Genomic DNA, 15,674 nt, shown 5'->3' with positions numbered 1-15,674 from the left:
CGCATTTGCGGACTGCCCAAGAGTCGCAAAAGCAAGGTTTCCTTTGCTTTTGCGATAATTCTGTAGCTTAGGCACTGATCGCAATTGCGATAAGTGGTTTATATTTGTGTGATCGCAATTGCGATACCTGTAGCTAGGTAAAAGTTGGGAAAATCGGGACATAGCTCATTTTACACCATTCTTCAACCCTAAACTCTCTAGAGGCGACTTTTGAAGAGAAGGTTTTTTTCAAATTCATTGGTAAACAAGTTTAACTTATTTTCAATTAATTTCAAGTAATCTTTCAGGAATTCTATCATCAAATCTATGAATTTTAAGGTAGAATATAGGGGTTTTGGGTAGAAATTAGGGATTTTATAAAATTGAGAATTAGACCTCAAATTGAGGTTGGATTTCAAAACAAATCACATATTCAGTCTTTGGGGGTGAATCGGTAATCGGGATTTGGTCTGTATCTCGGATTTCGATCTCGTGGTCCAAGGTTGACTTTTTCAATTATGATAAAATTTGAACCTTTTTTCACTCGTGGTAGTTTCTAAAGCTTGTTTTGAATTTCTTGAACGATATTTGGCTAGATTCGATTGGTTTGGAGTATTGTTCTAAAGAAAAAGCCGTGGTTAATTATTGATTGTATTTCGAAATGAGGTAAGTGTCTTGCCTAGCTTTGTTGGGGAAATTTTTCCTGCTAAATGATATTATTTTCTACATGCGGGGGTGCATATACAACTCAATTAACTGTGTTTGAAATAATGCTAGAATATATTACATCTTAAAAAGGATTTAATGTGTTGTTTTTTATATTCGTTTGCATACTTAACTTGATCGTAGCATCACGAACCTATGTCATGTTACTTGAGCTTTTTAATCCGTAATAAGAGATGTTGATTGGGGACTTATGTCTATGTTTGGCATGATAGGTATTTCCGTGCGGTTGATATGACATTGTCATGATGGGTATTGCCGTGCGGTGTGAAATAAGATTGGCCGGTTGGTTATTACTGTGTAAGAAGAATGGGGGTTGGATTCTGGTTATGATTATTCGTTTGTTAAACACTTACATGCTCTCTACCTTTGTTTCTATTAATGTTGTTGTTTTGTATGATACTTTCCTGTTTGTGATTCTTATGTAGTTATCTTTGTGATTCCCATTTGGCATGTTACTGTTATAACTATGCTTTTACCTTGTCTGATACTGTTACTCCTACGCTTTTACTTGATTTACTTCTTCTACATGTCCTCTTCGAATTCACGCCTTACTTGTTATTATCTCGTACATGTTACATGCCTTTATTTGTTACGTGATTTGCACATAAGATATCTTGACGTGTTACATGCCTTCACTTACTACCTGTCTTCACTTGCTATATACCTTTACTTGTTTGATGCCTTCACTTGCTACATGATTTCACTTATTACATACCTCTACTTGATAACTGTTTTTTTACTTGACGTACATCCTTCCTCATTTCATGTTCTACACTTCTTTCCTTAGCCAGGTTGGGTGAGTTTTAGATTGGTTATACGTTATGCTTTATGGAAGCTTTGTCTTTATATGTGTCACGACCCAAATCTCACATGTCGTGATGCCGCCTATTGAAATACTAGGCAAGCCGACAACCTCAATAATCACGTATTCTTTAAGTTTGAAAACATAATAAAAATGAGTTTAAGAGTAAACTCCCATAAATATAGATACGAAGATACCGCAACTCAATACAATATTCCCCCAGAATTCGGGTGTCATTGAGTACATGAGCATTTATACAGTAACATAGTCTGAAATACTGTACAAATAGAACTAAATGATAAAAGAGGAGAGTCAAGGACTGTCGATGCCAAAGCAGCTACCTCGAGGATCTCCGAACTGAATAATAGCTCCAAAGTCAACAACCACCGTATCCTGAAGTACCTGGATCTGCTCACGAAGTGCAGGGTGTAGCGTGAGTACAACCAACTCAGTAAGTAACAAGTCTAACTTTTGGGCTAAAAGCAGTGACGAGCTTCATAGGTGCAGTCCAGTTACAGAAATACAGTACAAAAATGTAGGCATGCTTTCAAGTTCAACATTTAAAGCTTAAACATGTCAGATATGTCAAGTGTAACTGAAATGAGAAATGATACATCTCGATATCAACATATCATTTATGTATGCCAACTGTATTACAAAATAGTGATGAATTAATAAGCATACTCTTAGAGTATCAATCACTCAGTCCTCCGATTCACTCCATCCTCACAGTCACTCAATCGCTCAGCACTCGGCACTCGCACTCAGTATGTACCTGCGCTTATTGCTCGTGAGTCAGACACCGGAGGGGCAGATCTTGCTCAAGAGCTATAATAAGCCAATCATGGCATGAATCAATAAAGCATGTTGCGACTTGCAGCCCGATCCCATAAATTTCCTCACAATCAGGCCATCGGTCTCACTTAGTCATCAATATCTCCAGTCTCTCGGGCTCACAAGTATCATGATAATCAGCCCAAACAATGATGATATGATGTATCAATAAATGGAAACAGAGACTGAGATATGATATGCAAATGATAGTTACGACTGAGTACAAATTACAAATTAAGGAAATAATTCAACATGTAACATGACCTTTGTGGGTCCCAACAGTACCAGCATATAGCCTAAGCATGATTTCTAACATGAATCACAATTCCATTTTCTTTAACACATGGGAAATACGTGGAAGATAACAAGTTATATGACTACACGGTACCACGGATTCGACCGAGTCACAATTCCTACGGTGCACGCCCACACGCCCGTGACCTAGCATGTGCGTCACCTCAACAACAATTTCATAACACGTAATTCGGGGTTTCATACCCACAAAACCAAGTTTAGAAGTGTTACTTACCTCAAACCGTGCAAGTCTCTACTCCAATAATCCCTTTCCTCGTGAATCGGTCTCCGAATGCCTCGAATCTAACCATAAACAATTCGATACAATGAACTCAAGCTATAGGAATTAATTCCATATAAAAATGCTAAGTTCTTAATCAAAAGTCAAAAGGTCAACTCAAAAGTCAACCCTTAGGCCCACGTCTCGGAATTCGATGAAAGTTATAAAATCCGAACAGTCATTCAACCACAAATCCAACCATATGAAAATTACTCAAATCAGATACCAAAATCTCGCTCAAATCCCGAAATTTTAGCCTAAGAAGTTTTCTACATTTTTCCCCAATGTTACAACCCAAATCACTAATTAAATGATGAAATCAAGGATATATTCATATAATTTAACAAAACCAAGTAATAATCACTTACCCCAATCACTCCATTGAAAATCTCTCCAAGAGTTGCCTCAATCTGAGCTCCCAAAATCAAATTGTGAAATAAACTCAAACCCTCATTTTTGAGACTTTAAATTATGCCCATATGTCCCTTCTTCGCGATTGCGGGAAAAGCTTCGCAGTCACAAAGCACAAACTCAACTGCCCAAGAACATAAATCTGTGCGATCGCATAAACACCCACACGAACGCGATGAAAAGGCTTCCTAAGCCTACGCGTTCGCATAGAACAATGCGCGTGGTCAGCTCCTGCCTCATTTCCTCTTCGTGAACGCGGCTTAGCCCACGCGTTCGTGATTCACTGCTTCCTCCAGCTTACGCGGTCATATACGAAAACTCGCGATCACATAGAACAAAACCTCAGTTTCCCAAAATAAGCCCACGAGATGCGGACCTTCTAACGCGATTGCGTATCAGGAAACTAGACCTGCAACATCAATTATCACCTAAGTCCAAATTCCAATCCGTTAGCCATCTAAAATCTACCCGAGGCCCCCGGAACCTAAACCAAATATACCAACAAGTCCTAAAACATCATACGAACTTAGTCAAGGCCTCAAATCACATTAAAACAACATCAAAAACATGAATCGCACCCCAATTCAAGCCTAATGAACTTATGAACTCCTAACTTCTACATTCAATGCCGAAACTTATCAAATCAAATACGATTGACATCAAGTCATAAATGACACAACAGACCTATTCCAACTTCCAGAACCAAAATCTGAGCCTGGTAACCACAAAGTCAACTCTTAGTGAAACTTCTCAATTTCCAAAACTTCTAATTTTCCAACTTCCGTCATTTCAAGCCAAAATCAACTACGAACCTCCAAATCACTATCCGCACACACTCCTAAGTCCAAAATCATCTTACGGAGCTATAGGAACTGTCGAAACTCCATTACGGAATCGTTTACACATAAGTCAACATTCGGTCAACCTTTTCAACTTAAGCTTCCAACCTTGAGACTAAGTGTTACAACTCATTATGAAACATCCCTGGAACCAAACCAACTACCCCTGCAAATCATATATCAACAACTGAGAATACAATAAGCAGTAAATGGGGGAACGGGGATAGAACACTCAAAACGATCGGCCGGGTCGTTACATCCTCCCCTTCTTAAACAAATGTTTGTCCTCAAATGGGTCTAGAAACATACCTGGAGTCTCAATTAGGCATGGATATCTGCTCCACATCTCCCACTCGGTATCCTAAGTAGCCTCTTTGACTGGATGACCTCTCCACCGCACCTTTACCAAAGCTATGCTCTTTGACCTCAACTTTCGAACCCGCCGATCCACAATAGCCACTGGCTCTGCATCATAAGACAAATCACCATCCAACTGAACCATGTTGAAATCCAAAACATGATACGGATCGCCGACATACTTCTAGAGAATAGAAACATGAAACACTGGGTGAACACTCGACAGACTAGGCAGCAATGCAATCTTGTAAGCCACCTCTCCAATCCTCTCAAGCACCTCAAACGGACCAATGTACCAAGGGCTCAACTTTCCCTTCTTCCCAAACCTCATAACACCCTTCATGGGTGAAACCTTGAGTAGTACCTTATCCCCCACCATGTAAGCAACATCGCGAACCTTTCGATCAGTATAACTCTTCTACCTAGACTGTGTCATGCGAAGTCAATCCTGAATCAATTTAACCCTGTCCAAAGCATCATTAATTATGTTAGTACCCAATAGCCTAGCCTCACTCGACTCAAACCAACCCACCGGAGACTGACACCATCTCCCATACAAAGCCTCATACAGAGCCATCCGAATGCTCGATTGGTAGCTGTTGTTGTAGGAAAAATCTGCAAGCGAAAAAAACTGATCCCAAGAACCCCTGAAATGTATGACACAAGCGCGTAGCATATCCTCCAATATTTGAATAGTGCGCTCGGACTGTTTGTCCGTCTGAGGGTGGAATGTTGTACTCAACTCAACATGTGTGCCCAACTCTCGCTGCACTGCTATCCAATACTGCGATGTAAACTGTGTGCCTCGATCTGAAATTATGGACACTGGTACACTATGAAGGCGAATAATCTCACGGATGTAGATCTCAGCCAACTGCTATAAAGAACAAGTAACCCCAACTAGAATGAAATGCGCGGACTTGGTCAATCGATCCAGAATCACCCAAATAGCATCAAACTTCCTCAAAGTCCGTGGGAGTCCAACTACAAAATCCATGGTGATATAATCCCATTTCCACTCCGGAATCTCAAGCCTCTGAAGCAATCAGTCCGGTCTCTGATGCTCGTACTTCACCTGCTGACAGTTTAAGCACCGATCTACAAACCCCATTATATCCTTCTTCATCCTCCTCCACTAATAGTGTTGCCTCAAGTCCTGGTACATCTTTGCGGCACCCAGATGAATGGAATACCGCGAACTATGGTCCTCCTCAAGAATCAACTCACGTATCCTATCTACATTAGGCACACAAATCTGACCCTCGATCCTCAACACCATATCATCCCCAATAGTAACCTCCTTAGCATCATCGTGTTGAATCGTGTCCTTAAGGAAAAGCAAATAGGGATCATCATACTTGCGCTCTCTGATGCGATCATATAAGGAAGACCGAGAAACCACACAAGCTAGAACCCGACTGGTCTCCGAAACATCTAATCTCACGAACTGGTTGTCTAAAGCCTGAACACCGGCTGCAAGCGGTCTCTCACTAACATGGATGAATGCAAGGCCACCCATACTTACCACCTTTCTACTCAAGGCATCGGCCACCACATTGGCCTTCCCGGGATGATACAGAATGGTAATATCATAGTCCTTTAACAGCTCCAACCATCTATGCTGTCTAAAATTTAGATCCTTTTGTTTGAACAAGTGCTGGAGACTCCGATGATCTGTAAATACATCACAAGACACACCATAGAGATAATGCCTCCAAATCTTCAGTGCACGAACGATGGCTGCCAACTCCAAATCATGAACAGGGTAGTTCTTCTTATGAGGCTTCAACTGGCGCGAAGCATAAGCAATCACTCTATCTGCCTGCATCAAGACACACCCAATACCAATCCGAGAAGCATCACAATACATTATATAAGATCCAGAAGCTGAAGGAAAAATTAGAACTGGAGTTGTGGTCAAAGCAGTCTTGAGCTTCTGAAAGTTGTCCTCACACTCATCCGGCCACCTGAATGGAGCACCCTTCTGGGTAAATTTGGTCAAAGGTGCTACAATGGACGAGAAACCCTCCACAAAGCAATGATAATATCTGACCAAGCCGAGAAAGCTCTGAATCTCTGTAGTTGAAGACGGTTTGGGCCAACTCTGAATTGCCTCTATCTTCTTTGGATCCACCTTAATCCCCTCACTAGACACCACGTGCCCCAAGAACGCCACTGAACAGAACCCAAACTCATACTTGGAGAACTTGGCATAAAGTTTCTCCTCCCTCAACCTCTATAATACAATCCTCAAATGTTGTGCATGCTCCTCCTGACTACGCGAGTACACCAGGATATCATCAATGAATACTATGAAAAACGAATCAAGATATGGCTGAAATACATTGTTCATCAGATGCATTAATGTTGCTGGGGCATTGGTATCCAAAAGGCATCACAAGGAACTCATCGTGACCATAGCGGGTCTTGAATGCCGTCTTCAGAATATCCGAGTCTCGAATCTTCAACTGGTGATACCCAGACCTCAAATCAATCTTAGAGAACACCCTTGCTCCCTAAAGCTAGTCAAATAGATCATCAATATGTGGCAACGGATACTTGTTCTTGATTGTAACTTTGGTCAACTGCCTATAGTCGATGCACATCCGCATAGTACCATCCTTCTTCTTCATAAATAGAACAAGTGCAAGGCGACACATTCGGCCTAATAAACCCCATATCAAGAAGTTCCTGAAGCTGCACTTTTAATTCCTTCAACTCAGCTGGTGCCAAACGATACGGAGGAATAAAAATGGGTTGAGTGCCCGGCACCAAGTCAATACCAAATTCAATATCCCTATCGGGTTGCATGCCCGGCAAGTCTGCAAGAAATACATCCGAAAAGTCTTGCACTACCGAAACAAAATCAATAGTAGGAGTATCGGCACCAACATCTCTCACAAAGGCCAAATATGACAGACACCCCTTCCCAACCATCCGTTGGGCCTTCAAATATGAAATCACTCTACTAGGAACATAATCTAGAGAACCTCTCCACTCAATCCTTGGTAACCCCGGCATCACCAATGTCACGGTCTTAGAGTGATAATCAAGAATATCATGACATGGAGACAACCAATCCATACCCAAGATCACGTCGAAATAAACCATACTAAGCAATAAAAGATCAACTATAGTCTCCAATCCCCCAATAGTTACTACACACAACTGGTATACACGGTCCACAATAATAGTATCACCCATCGGCGTAGATACATGAACAGGTGAAACTAAGGACTCATGGGGAATATCCAAATAATGCGTAAAATAGGATGATACATAGGAATAAGTAGAACCATGATCGAATAATGTAGAACCATCTCTGTGGCACACTGAAACAATACATGTGATCACTGCATCTAAAGCAACAACATTTGGTCTGGCAGGAATAGCATAGAATCGGGCCTGACTATCACCTGATCGGCCTCACCCTCGAGGGCGGCCTCTAACTGCCTGGGCCCCACCTAGAGTTAGTTAGGTGGGTGGTAAAGTAACTGGTGCGGAAGTCATAGCCTGACCCCTATGCTGAACTGGACCTCCCGAGCGATGAGGACACTGTCTCCACATATGCCCAAGCTTCCCACACTCGAAGCAACTCCCCGCTGGTGGTGGTGGGGACTAAATTAGTCCCTGAGTACCAGAATAAATGCTAGAAGGACCTGGCACAGATGAACCCTAAACCGATAGAGCACGGGATGAACTCTGATCTGGGAGAGCAGTGAGAGATGACTGACCCGGACGAGCACTGTACGAACCATGGCTAGCTCATGCGCCATGATGAACTAGACGAGCTATCTGAGCGGGCCTATAAGGACGACCCATGCTGTGGTAGGCCTGCCCCCAAGAAGGAACACCACCACCCAACCCACAAGGCCTTTTGGCCTCCCTCTCCTCACGCTCCTGACTACGGACCAACTCTAGCCGCCGAGCAATATCAACCACCTCGTCAAACCTAACACCTGATGCATTCTCCCGAGTCATAACAAAGTGCAACTAATAACTGAGGCCATCAATAAACCTCCTAATCTTCTCCTTCTCAGTGGGAACCAATCAAACTACGTGATAAGCCAACTTATAAAATCTCATCTTGTACTGGGGCACAGACATGCGCTCCTGGCATAGTTGCTCGAACTGCCTACATAGCTCCTCCCTGCGGGTCGATGGCATAAACTTCTCCAAAATGAGAATAGAGAACTCATGTCATGAAAGTGGTGCAGCATCGACTGGCCTGCTCCTCTCATAGGCCTCCCACCATCTAAAGGCAGCCCCCGATAGCTGAAAAGTAGTAAATGAGATCCCACTAGTCTCCAGAAAACCCGTCGTGTAAAGAATCCGCTGGCACCTATCCAAGAAGTACTGAGCATCCTTTGACTCATCCCTACTGAATGATGGAGGCCTAAGCCTCCCAAACCACTCTATCCTCTTTTGATCCTTATCACTCATAATGAGACCCACTTGGGCCTGAGCAACTGTAACTGGATGGGCTGATAATACCCCCATTGTCTGATGTCCCTGCACCACCTTCTCTGGAGTACGGGCGAAGGGAGTCTGAGTACCTCCTCCAGCCTGAGAAGTGGCTGGCGCAGTCTGAACAGAAACCGCCTGAGCAAGGCTAGTGCAAACAATCAATATCTGAGCCAAAGCCTCCTGAAGGCCTGGAATCACACTGGTCACAGTTGGTGCCTGAGCTAGCCCCACTGGCTCAACCACATCTAGAACATTCTCCTGAGCTGGAGCAACTAGTGGATTTGCAGGTGCTGCTCTAGCTGATGTACGAGTTGTACTGTGGCCCCTACCGTGGCCCGGCCTCTCGTGGCCCTAGCTGGTGGTACTAGTGGCCGTCCTCCCGGTCTGGTAGCACGTGTGCTCACCATCTATGAGAGAATAGAATAACAGAAGTTTAGTTCAAGATTCAATAAATTCGCACTATGAGAATACAAGAAAGCGAAGGTGTCCTAATAGTTTGGCATCCTCTCGAAGATAAGTACAGACGTCTCTGTACCGATCCGCAAGACTCTACTAAACATGCTCATGACTCGTGAGACCTATGTAACCTAAGCTCTAATACCAACTTGTCACGACCCAAATCTCACATGTCGTGATGATGCCTATCAAAATACTAGGCAAGTCAACAACCTCAATAACCACACATTCTTTAAGTTTGAAAACATAATAAAAATGAGTTTAAGAGTAAAATCCCATAAATACATATATGAAGATATCGCGACTCAATACAATATTCCCCCAAAATTCGGGTGTCACTGAGTACATGATCATCTATATAGTAACATAGTCTGAAACACTGTCTAGAAAAGGAGAACAGTACAAATAGAACTAAATGATAAAGAAGGAGAGTCAAGGACTACCGACGCCGAAGCAGCTACCTCGAGGATCTCCGAAATGAATAATAGCTCCAAAGTCAGCAACCACCGTACCCGGAAGTACCTGGATCTGCACACAAAGTGCAGGGTGTGGCGTGAGTACAACCAACTCAGTAATTAAGAAGTCTAACTTTTGGGCTAAAAGTAGTGACGAGTTTCACAGGTACAGTCCAGTTACAGAAATAGAGTATAGAAATGTAGGCATGCTTTCAAGTTCAATAGTTAAATCTTAAACAGGTAAGATATGTCAAGTGTAACTGAAATGAGAAATGATACATCTCGATATCTATATATCATTTATGTATGCCAAATGTAATACAAAACAGTGATGAATTTATAAGCATACTCTCAGAGTATCAATCACTCAGTCCTCCCATTCACTCCATCCTCACAGTCACTCACTCCTCACAGTCACTCCATTCTCATAGTCACTAAATCGCTCGGCACTCGCACTCAGTAGGTACCTATGCTCACTCCTCGTGAGTCAGACTCCAAAGGGGCAGATCCTGCCCAAGCACTACAATAAGCCAATTATGGCATGAATCAATAAAGCATGCTATGGCGTGCATCCCGATCCCATAAATATCCTCCTATTTAGGCCCTCGGCCTCACTCAGTCATCAATCTCTCCAGTCTCTCAGGCTCACAAGTATCCTGATAATCAACCCAAACAATGAAGATATGATGTATCAATAAATGGCAACAAAGACTGAGATATGATATGCAAATGATAGTTATGACTGATTACAAATTACAAATTAAGAAAATAATTCAACATCTAACTTGACCTCTGTGGGTCCCAACAGTACCAACATGTAGCCTAAGCATGATTTCTAACATGAATCACAATTCTATTTTCTTTAACACATGGGAAATACAAGGAAGATAACAAGTTATATGACTACACAGTACCACGGATTCAACCGAGTCACAATTCCTACAGTGTACGCACACACGCCTATTACCTAGTATGTGTGTCACCTCAACACCAATAACATAACACGTAATTCGGGGTTTCATACCCTCAGAACCAAGTTTATAATTGTTACTTACCTCAAACCTTGCAAGTCTCTACTCCAACAAGCCCTTGCCTCGCAAATCATCCTCTGAATGCCTCGAATCTAGCCAGAAACAATTTGATACAATCAACGCAAGCTATAGGAATCAATTCTATATAAAAATATTAAGTTCTTAATCAAAAGTCAAAATGCCAACTCAATAGTCAACCCCTAGGACCACGTCTCAGAATCTAATTAAAGTTACAAAATCCGAACACACATTCAACCGTGAGTCCAACCATACCAAAATTACTCAAATCAGATACCAAAATCTCGCCCAAATCCCTAAAATTCGGCGTAAGAAGTTTTCTCCATTTTTCCCCAATTCTTTAACCCAAATCACTAATTAAATGATAAAATCAAGGATAAATTCATGTAATTTAACCAATCCTAAGTATAAATCACTTACCCCAATCATTCCCTTGAAAATATCTCCAAGAGTCGCCTCAATCCGAGCTCCCAAAATGAAATTGCAAAATAAACTCAAACCCCCGTTTTTGAGATTTTAAATTATGCCTAGATGTCCCTTCTTCGCGATCGCGAAGAACAAACTCAACTGCCCCAAAACTTAACTCTACGCGACTGTAAAAACACCCACGCGAACGTGATGCATAGGCTTCCCTGGCCTATGCGTTCGCATAGAACAACGCGCTTGACCAGCTCCTGCCTCATTTCCTCTTTACGAACGTAGCCCACGCATTCGTGATTCACCGCTTACTCCAGCCTACGCGATCGCAGACCAAAATTTGTGATCTCATAGAATAAAACTTCAGCTGCACAAAATAAGCCTACGTGATCACGGACCTTCTCACGCGATCGTGTATAAGGAAACCAGACCTGCAACATCAACTATCACCTAAGTCCAAATTCCAATCTGTTAGCCATCTGAAATCCACCTGAGGCCCACGGGACCTCAACCAAACATACCAACAAGTCCTAAAACATCATACGAACTTAGTCGAGGCCTCAAATCACATCAAACGACATCAAAAACATGAATCGCACCCCAATTCAAGTCTAATGAACTTATGAACTCCTAACTTCTACATTTTATGCCGAAACCTATCAAATCAAGTCCGATTAACCTAAAATTTTGCACACAAGTCATAAATGACACAATGAACCTATTCCAAATTCCAGAACCAAAATCCAAGCCCGATAACCATAAAGTCAACTCTCGGTCAAACTTCTCAATTTCTGAAACTTCTAATTTTCAAACTTTTCCCATTTCAAGCCAAAATCAACTACGGACCTCCAAATCACTATCCGGAAACACTCCTAAGTCCAAAATTACCCTACAGAGCTATCAGAACTATCAAAACTCCATTCTGGATACGGAGCTATCAGAATCATCAAAACTCCATTCTGGAGTCATTTACACATAAGTCAATATTCGGTCAACATTTTCAACTTAAGCTTCCAACCTTGAGACTAAGTGTCGCAACTCATTTCAAACATCCCCAGAACTAAACCAACTACCCTGGAAAATCACATACCAATAATTGATCATAGAATAAGTAGTAAATGGGAGAACAGGGCTAGAATACTCAAAATGACTAGTCGGGCCACTACAATATGTGGGAAACTAGCTCTGGGATGTTGTGTTACTCATCTTACTTAGTTTGAGTTTGTATTCCCTAGTTGAATTCTGCATTTTTATTTTCTTGGTGTTACATTGTGAACCTTCCTGTGCTTGGTTATTTTTGGAAGATTTCATATGAATGGTATATATATGTGCATTTTGTTTTCCTTTTGTGGGAAGAGTTCATGAAATTATGCTTTTTTTGTTACATCAGTTGTACTTGTTGGATAGTCCCTGTACCTTGTCTTCTTTCCATTTTTTTATATAACTGAGATATTTCTTGTTTGGTGCATGAACCGAATTGTAGGATGTTCCATGTGGCTTTTGGTGTGACTTGTTGATTGGGCTACTTGTATTGAATGAGACGGGGGTTTTTTTTAACCTGGGAATTGCACTATCGTATTGGGATAAGAAATGTTTGGTAGAATAATACTATATTTCTGTTCAGAATTTGGCAATGGTCATTGTCGGATGAGAGAGCTCCTCGAATTGTCGATTTCATGGGTGGTTACGAATTTCTACTTGTTTCTTTTATCACTAGCAGCATTGAAAAACTCTAGAATAAGGTATCATCTTATATGAAGTGTGTTACCAGTATCAGGTTTGGTAATGAGCAGCTATTATGGTCAGAAGTTATTGATGTGAGTACATGAGTCATGTGTCACATCGTGTGGTTTGACCTTGTCGATGTATTGATGGCTTGATATAGATTGTTGAGATTGATACAGTGCATATATACAAATATCGGATCTTATAGGGAGTTCCGGTTGTTGGAATTTGGCTCCACGCCTAGCGGGGCTAAGGTCGAATGAAGAGTCTTCAACCGGGGTTGTGTTCATGGGATTATATGGACTAAGGTGGAACGGGATCACTCATGGGTATGGGTATGGGTATGATGAGTTAATTCATCTAGTTGATGGCTTTGAATGACTCTTGGCACATTCGAAGACGAATGTATGTTTAAGTGGGGGAGAATATAATGACTCGACCGGTCGTTTTGAATACTAGCTTTCCTTTTTGTGCTTCGAGACTTTTCATAGATCTATTTAATGATTGATGACTTGCGTGCTTGGTCTGTATGATATTCGAAAAATATAAATGTCCTTTTTAAAGAAAATGTAATTTTTGACTTAAAATGAGGCTTGAGTTGACCACGGTCAACGTCCTTGTAAACGACTTTGGATCAGTGTTTTAATGATTTTGATAGGTTTGTATAATGTTTTTGGACTTGTACACATGTTGGTTGGGGTCCTGAGTGACCCGAGAACGTATTGGCGCATTATGTAAAAATTTGGAAAAATGAGTTTCAAAGTTAAAATTTTGAGTTTTGATGATCGATTCTTGATATTTGATGTTATTTTGATGACTTGAGATAGTGAGTGAGTTTGTATGATGTAATTCACTTATGTGTCAATCTTTATTGGAACCCGAGGGGTTCGGATGAGTTTCGGACACGTTTAGGAATGGTATGAGCTACTGTTGGAATTTTGTTGGTACTGAGGGTCTGCAGATCTCACATTTGCAAGGTCCTACTCGCAAATGCGAGTATCGCTTTTGCGGTCAAGGTATCACATTTGCACAGAGAAGCTGGGGGCTAGCACTTTACATTGGCAAAGTTAGCATCGCATTTGCGGACATGGTGGGTTGCGCTTTTGCGATGGTGAAGACGCATTCACGACACTGTAGACTTGGGGGCAGCTTCACATTTGCGAAGAATTGTCCGCATTTACGAACTGCCCATGAGTCGCAAATGCGAGGTTTCCTTCGTTTTTGCGATAATTGTGTAGCTTAGCCACTGATCGCAATTGCGATCAGTGGTTCGCATTTGCGATGATCGCAATTGCGAACAAGAGTTCTCAATTGCGATACCTACAGCTGGTAAAAGTTGGGAAAATCGGGACTTAGCTCATTTTACACCATTGTTCAACCCTAAACTCTCTAAAGGCGATTTTTGAAAAGCATTTTCTTCTCAAATTCATTGGTAAGCAAGTTTAACTTATTTTCAATCAATTTTAATTATTTTTTCATGAATTTTATCAAATCTAAGAATTTCAAGGTAGAATTTAGGGGTTTTGGGTAGAATTTAGGGATTTTGTAAAACAGAGATTTAGACCTCAAATTGAGGTCAGATTTCAACACAAATCACATATCCGGCCTTGGGGGTGAATAGTTAATCGGGATTTGGTTTGAATCTCGAATTTCGACTTCATGGGTCCAGGTTGAATATTTGTTGACTTTTTCAATTATGATCAAAATCGAAACTTTTTAACTCGTGGTTAGTTTCTAAAGCTTGTTTTGAATTGTTTGAACGATATTTGGCTAGATTCAATTGGTTTGGAGGCTTGTTCTAAAGGAAAAGTTGTGGTTGATTGTTGTTGTGTTCCGAAAAGAGGTAAGTGTCTTGCCTAGCTTTGTTGGGAGAATTTTTTTTACTAAATGATATTGTTTGCTACGAGCGAGGGTGATGCATATATGAGGTGACGAGCGTGTATGCATGTGCCAGGGTTTCCATGCTCGAGAGGGGGAATTATATGTTTTTTTGTTATTTTGTTGAACTTGGTGATCCCTTAACTTATGCTTCATTGAATTCGATGACTAATAAAATCAATTAACTGTGTTAGAAATCATGTTAGAATATATGACATCTTAAAAATGATTTAATGTGTTGTTTTTTAGATTCGTTTGCATATTTAACTTGATCATAGTATCATGAACCTATATCTATACCTATTATTGTCATGTTACTTGAGCTTCTTTATCTTTAATAAGAGATGATGATTGGGGCCTTAGGGCTATGTTTGGAACGATGGATATTTTCGTGTAGTTGATATGATGTTGGCACGATGGGTATTGGCGTGCGATGTGAACTAGGATTGGTCGGTTGGTTCTTACCATGTGAGAAGAATGGGAGTTGGATTCTTGTTATGATTACTCATTCGTTAAACACTTACTTACTTTCTACCTTGGTTTCTATTAATGTTTGACTTTTTTGTATGTTACTTTCCCGTTTGTGTTCCTTATGTAGTGACCTCTGTGTTTCCCATTTGGCACGTTACTGTTATAGCTATGCTTTTACCTTGTTTATTATTGTTACTCATGCGCTTTTACTTGATTTACTTCTGCTACATGTCA

The sequence above is a fragment of the Nicotiana tomentosiformis genome, chromosome 11 (assembly GCF_000390325.3).
Source record: "Nicotiana tomentosiformis chromosome 11, ASM39032v3, whole genome shotgun sequence".
NCBI lineage: Eukaryota > Viridiplantae > Streptophyta > Magnoliopsida > Solanales > Solanaceae > Nicotiana > Nicotiana tomentosiformis.
Note: the sequence above shows the minus strand (reverse complement) of the source record.